The 7,115-nt window shown below is 35.9% G+C and overlaps 1 pseudogene; it reads left to right on the forward strand.

The window, feature by feature from the left end:
• Positions 1-4,811: 4,811 nt before the first annotated feature.
• Positions 4,812-5,014, forward strand: LOC126765654 (small nucleolar RNA U3; annotated as a pseudogene).
• The last annotated feature ends 2,101 nt before the right edge of the window (positions 5,015-7,115 follow it).

The raw sequence follows: 7,115 nt of genomic DNA on the forward strand, positions 1-7,115 counted from the left end.
TTTTGAAAACTATTAAATTTCAGATATGCATACATATTATACGGATATGAGCATTAAAACTTAAAATACATAATTCCTACAGGTGAAAAATTGGTAGAGCAAGCAAAAACCAAAAGAAATCTGTTAATCCAGGCATTCTCCTTTGCAATAAATCCTCAATCCAAAACACTACACATTTTTCCATTTTTACTAACACTTCATCTCTAATATATGGCGATGTTTTGAAACTATGCTTTGATGAACTGATGACAGATTTCCGTATTTCATTCTCATTTTTCTTAATGGTCCTGATAGTGCATAGCTTCGTTTAAGCCAATATGCTTGCCCACAGATGTTGAACCTTCACTTCTTGCCAGACAGTCTAAGATTATCAATTTTATTTGGAAATGGCTAGCCTTTTACGTATCTTTGAAATTTTGGACATTTTGTTAACTGTAGTTAGGACAAATGATAGCATGAACAATTGATAAAATATTGCGAGCTAATAAACTTTAAACACTCAGTCTCTGACCATCTCTCGCACTGGACAGATATCGTTTTCGCTTACAAGCGTTCGTCTTTTGTTTTTGTTTTGCAAAACCGAAGTGTCTTAATTACTACTGTGCACTGTGCACACAATAAAATACTATTTTCTCAGACAATAAACTTATAGTGCCACATATACAGTCCGTGTCATAAAAAAGACAAGCCTCCGAGTGCCTCCAGATATTTAGACGGGGTTCACCCCCCAACAACAACAATGCTCGACAAACCAATTTTACCGCCGGCCGGGAAAAATAATGCCCAACCATTAATTACTTTTGACCAGACAAAAACAATTCAACAAAAAACATGTGGCCCTAAGTATTTGGTTATGTGCAGAAAATTAAGTAACGATACACTCGCAAATGTGTCGCCTTTCTTAATTAGAAAGGTAATCGATTATACCGCCGGTAGTGAGGTGGAAACTTGCAAAAAACTCACAAAAAATGGTAACATATTAATTCCATACACATTGAAATCTCCGAGCACACTTCACTTAACTCAACTAAAGGTGTCATCTACTCCAACGATTTGCGCGGTATAAAAGAAGAAGAAATCCTCGATGAATTGAGAAACCAAAGCGTAACAGAAGTGAAGAAAATACTTAAAAAGGAAAACAACGACTCACTGAAGGAGACTGGTCTAATTATATGGATACTCACTTTCTCTTCAATATTGCTGCCAACTGAAATGTCAATAGGGTACGAAAAAATCAAAATCCGACCTTACATTCCACTTCCACTAAGGTGTAAAAAATGGTGACATAGAAAAAATATGCAAAAATGCCAAAATATGCCCTAACTGTGCTAACGAATTTCATAACAGCGAAGACAACGAAGAATGTGTGAACATAAAGAGCTGCGTCAACTGCAAAGAAAACGACATCCAAACCTACAACCACAACTCATACGGCAAAAAATGCCCTATATTCGTACGTGAGAAAGAGATTCAAGCAATCATAACACAAGAATCGCCCGCTCAAAGTAGCACCGTCACCAAACCAATAAATCAGCAACGACAACGAAGAGAACTAATAAGTTATGAAAGCTTACCTTCAGACGACGACGTCACTCCTTCAACATCGAAGCCTTTGCCTAAACCCACTACACAGCCACCCACCCACAGCGTATAACCGAAACAAAAATTAAAATTTTTCCCAGAGGTATTTCAATCAAAATGAAAGCTAAACTGAAATTATAGCACTCTGCAACTCGCAATTCCAAATCACCAAAACCAACCAAACACGAGCTCGGCGATGCATCTGAATCAGTGGTAGGCATTTCATAGCAAAATTTTGCAAACTAACTTCACACGTACGCTTACGCTCTATCGTTCAGTCGTTTTCGAGCCAGCAACGAATTAACATCACGCAAGACTATAGCGCAAAACCAAATATGCCCTGCGAGAAATATTTTATGATTCTAAATGGCTTTGGTGCCATGCAAAGCCTTTTATGTTCCAAGTCTTTTAAAGATAATAGGGAATATATCCTTAAAAGACATTTTGTTAATTTTCATTATACTCTTAATTAATAATAAAATTTGCTTAATTTTAATTCCAATTTCTCACTGGGCTACTTTTTTTTTTCGTGCTCACCAACACAGTGACAGATCCTCTCATGCCGACCACTCCCAGTAGCAAAATAATTCACTACTGAAAAAAGTAAGCGAGTTGGTAATGGGTTGCGGGGCAAGAAACGAAAAAAATTTCGCTTTAAAATCGTTGTTGTTATCTTCAAGAAATGTGCGAATTTTATTCATATGAGTTGGTCATCCGCACAACTGATCGACCCAGCCCTCTGGGTATGTGACAGGGATAATGGGATGCCCAACTTATTCCAGTGTGAGAGCGCCTCAAAATAAGCGTTTTTTATAACATTTTCCATTGTGGCCACATCGAACAAAATAAGAATTTTTGGGCATTTAAATTAAAACGCCCAACGTTTATTACGATTGCAAATTATTATATATTGGACTTTTAATATATTTCGAAACCACTTAAATCCTTTTTTATGATTTTATGATATATTAAAACAACTGACTTTCGATCTTTCAATACTTAATAAGGTGAATTAAGCCTGTTAGTTCTCAATTAATGAATGTTTTTAATCATTTGTAATAGAAAATGATTTCTATTATGCATCAAATTACAAAACGTTTCATGAAATATGTTTAAATTTCGCATTTTCTTTGATTTTCATTGTTTTAAATTTTTATTAACGATCTTGAACGGCGGCAACAAATTTCTCCGTTCACATATATTTTTCGTATAATTTCAATCTGGCCGTTCCAGTCATTCCAATTGCGAAACGTCTAAACCTACCCAATCCAGTCAACTGTCAAAGTTCGGTAGGTGAGCGGCTCTCACATTTCCAGTGACAGGAGAGTTGGGCATCCCATTATTCCTGGTATGTGAGCGCTTCAGTGTCATAGGAAATAGGTTGTGTGACAAAACCGATGCTTTTTTGTTGTTGTTCTTTTCTGAAAATAATTGGTAACCGTTAGTCCTGCCACGACGCCGACAATAGTTGTCTTTCAATTTTAATGATTGTCGTTTTTAGTAAATTTTAAGTATCGGTTGAAAGCGGTCGCGTGTGAAGTATTAAAAGTTATTTAAGTACATATGTACAGCAAACGTCATCAAAGAAGATTAATGAATGCCGAAATAAATGAAATTGTAAATATAAATAATTCAAATGCCAATAATTATAATCTTAGTGAATGTGACAATGATAATGAAAATGTGCTTGAAATTAACAATGAAAATTCTAGAACTGAAAATGTGAATGAAAGTAGTTTGGTAGTTGACTTGAAACAATGGGCAGTGAAAAATAACGTAACTCGTGTGGCTTTTGATGGTTTATTGAAACTTTTAAATAAATGGCATTTAAATGTCCCAACTTGCGCAGAGTCTCTGATTATTAGGCAGGATTCAATTATAAGTAGTGTTTCGCCTGGAACATATTTGCATTTAGGAGTCGAAAATAAGCTGCGTAGAATAAGTGACATTATAAAACAAATGGAAATTGTAGTGTTAGATATCGGTATTGACAGTCTTCCACTATATAAGAGCTCACAGCAAACGTTATGGCCTATTATGGGAAAGCTTTTTCCACAATTAAATACTGATGTATTGTTATTTGGCGTTTATTTAGGCACAAAAAAACCATCCAGCGTGAATAGTTATTTACAGGAATTTGCGTCTGAAATATCCAATTTACTTAAAAATGGTATAAACATAATTGGAAAGGTATTTGAAATCAAAATCAGAGCGTTCATATGTGATTCACCCGCAAAGGCATTTTTATGTCAGACTATGGGACATAATGCATTAGAAGGTTGTACTAGATGTTGCCAGCAAGGAGAACGCATAAACAACAGAACAATTTACAGCACATCAAAGGCATTGCCACGCACTGACGAAGGTTTTTCATTACGTACAAGTGAAAATTATCATAAAATTTCAATGTATATAAATTCATTATCAGCAACTAAATCGGTGTATCAGGTGTATATTATAAAAAACATTATTGGATCAATTGGAGTTACAAACGGAATGAAAAAAATTCTCAGCGATAGCGTCATGGTGCAGTTAAATTATGATGGGCTGCAATACAAGGTGGCATTCAAGAAGTTTGAGTGCCTAAATAATGACATAAATTTTACTTTTCCGTAATTAATAAGGCTTTGTTTTGATACACTTTGTTTATTTTTTTTGAAGTTATACTTCTTATACGAGTTCGGAAAAGGTTGCGATAGATTCAGGTTGCGCAACCTGGCTCAATATGAATCTACGCAAGCTTGTTTCCGAAGATGTTCGAGCAGCAAGCGAAGCGGTGACAATCGACGATCGTTTGTTCGTTTCTTTCGGCACAGCTCTTCTTTTCTACCAACAACACAATGTTGCCATGCTTATGCTGTTGTTGTTTTTGTAGAACAATGTTTCAATTTTTGGTTGGTGACATATTCAATTAAATATAAATTCTGTTGGGATTCGAACCTACGTACCTACGTGCTCGTCGTAACTTTTCAAGCGCTTACCACCAACACCACCATTGACACTTGAATTGCATTGTCCTAATTATGGTTTGGTTATGCATGAAAGAAATATACAATGGATCGCCGATTGTTACCTCTTTTCTTGCTGCTGCTGCGCATATGTATGTTTGTGTGCTTGTTCATTATTGAAGTTATACTGCTTTTTCTTTCCTTTGTCTTTCATTTCTGCGAATTCTCAACTATTTTATGTGACCTTTTGTTGAAATACCCTGCGTTGGCCGTTGAAAAATTAAGGCTATACTTTACAGGATTATTTCTGTAGTTAGTCTTCATTTACATTTTTTGGAAATCGACCCGCGATGACGAGGTATATCGTTTTATCTGACAGCGTGAGGTTTAAGAAGTTCATTTCTAATTGTGTCTTGTGGCATATTAGAAATGATGTTTCTTCGAAAATCGTTCGCTTACAACGGATAAAACGACTTCTGAGTGGTGATTTTAATGAATAAATTCCTTTTGGTTGAAATGCTCTGCGTTGGCCGTTGAAAAGTTAAGACTATACTTCTCAGGATCGTTCATTCCTTTCAAGAAATTAATGACCTTTAGAAATATGCATATTTGCATTATTTCGTTGTCATTTCCATATTCGTAGCAATGGAATTTCTATGGCATAAGTAAAGTAATGGCCGCCGATTGTCACCCCTTGCCGCTGTAGCAGCTTCGCCTACAAACATGTGTAAATATGTTTGTATGTATACGTATGATCGTGAATACATATCGACGCAGATTTTTGCGAGAAGCACCAGAAAGTTGTGCAATTTATGATTTTTAGCTTTTGCCATCGTCGCGAAAAGACTTGTTGGCAAAGGCATGCTCGTGGAGATAATAGATTATAATAAACTAGAGGACCCGTCCACGCTTCACTGTGGCTGAAAATACTACAACTACCATCTATGTATATGATTTCTATTAGTTGGATTATAACTATTAGTTAAGGAGATTTTGAATTTTTGTGAAGCAGCTTGTGTTAGTTTACAAAAAAATGGATCATAAAACATTTCGTGTGTCAATGAAGCATTGCCTTTTTTGTGAAAATACTGTTGTATTTTGGCTCATGGAAATCCACCGATGAAAAGATATTTGCCAAACTTAAAGAGGCGAAAGCTCTGGGCAAAGTGTGTGCCTCGCAAGTTCATAATCCAACAAACACAACGAATAACTGATTCTGAGAAGTTTGAGTGCTCTTTAATCGTAATAAAACCGCATTTTTGCGTCGGTGTTTGACAATAGAAACATAGCTCCATCATTTCCCACTGAAGTCTAATCGACAGTTATTCTAGTGGACTGCACATGATGAACCGGTTCTTAGGCGTGGAAAGACGAAAAAGTCGCTGGAAAGGTTATAACATCAGTTTTACTGAGCCAGTTATAATCTATTTCACTGCGTATTTGGTTGCAGTTTTTTTCTACTATTCCAAATACTTAGCAATTGTATTATTTTTGACGAAGAATCTGTTTAAAATTGTACGCATATATTCAAATGATTTCTACAAACATGAATTTTCAACAAATGCTTATGATTTGAAATATAAATTTTGTATTTATGAGTTTTATTAAATTTTGGTATAAAGAGGTAAAAGGTATCCTATGTCCTTACGCCGGTTCTAGACTACCTCTCCACCAATTTTCAACCAAATCGGTTCAGCTGTTCTTGAGTTATAAATGGTGTAACTAACACAACTTTCTTTTATTTAATATATAATAAAACAGGAAAATAGTGTTTTACAGTTCATACTTAGGTTATGCTTAGGCACTGAAAATGGGAATGATGAAATTTGGGGTTCTTTTGTTGTTTTCATCAATTTTTGATATAATTTTCCTCGCAGTTATAATTTAAATATTTCAAACATATTTTTATGAATGACATTTGTAAAACATATGTTGCCCATAACGTTGACATATATCATAATAAAATTTTATAAAAATTAATCATTGACTGTGAAACGCAAACGACTACTCAGTTTGCAACAATACTTAGCTAGGATTTTATTTAGGCACAACTTAAGTATGGACTGTGAAACCGGGCATTAGCCATACAAAATTCTATACCTAAATGCAACTAAAAGAAATTTTTGTTTGCATTTAGGAAATACATGCAGAAATCAACTCTGTGATTTCCTAAATTTCTCTGAAATCTCCCAAATTCGAGGAAGATTTACTGGAAAATTATATATGACTCAAGCAGCTCACGACTTCCGGTTTTTGACCAAGTATCCTCTGGGTAGCCTAAGAACATCCGTTCGAAGGTGAGCTGAAGTAAGAAGGCGAAACACCCCTGCATAGAGTTGTGCGCTGGGTTTGGGACCCGTCACGTAAAAAGCTCACCCCAATGAAAAACCAACAGCAGCCTCGGATGAGAGACCCCCCTTTTGATGACGACCATGGCAAACGAAAGAAGGACTACGAATTAAGGGCATGCACCTGGAATGTCCGGTCCCTTAATTGGGAAGGTGCCACTGCCCAGCTGGTTGATATCCTCGTAAAAACAAAGGCTGACATCACCGCCGTCCAAGAAATGCGATGGACGGGACAAGG

This window comes from Bactrocera neohumeralis, unplaced genomic scaffold (assembly GCF_024586455.1).
Source record: "Bactrocera neohumeralis isolate Rockhampton unplaced genomic scaffold, APGP_CSIRO_Bneo_wtdbg2-racon-allhic-juicebox.fasta_v2 cluster10, whole genome shotgun sequence".
Taxonomy (NCBI): domain Eukaryota; kingdom Metazoa; phylum Arthropoda; class Insecta; order Diptera; family Tephritidae; genus Bactrocera; species Bactrocera neohumeralis.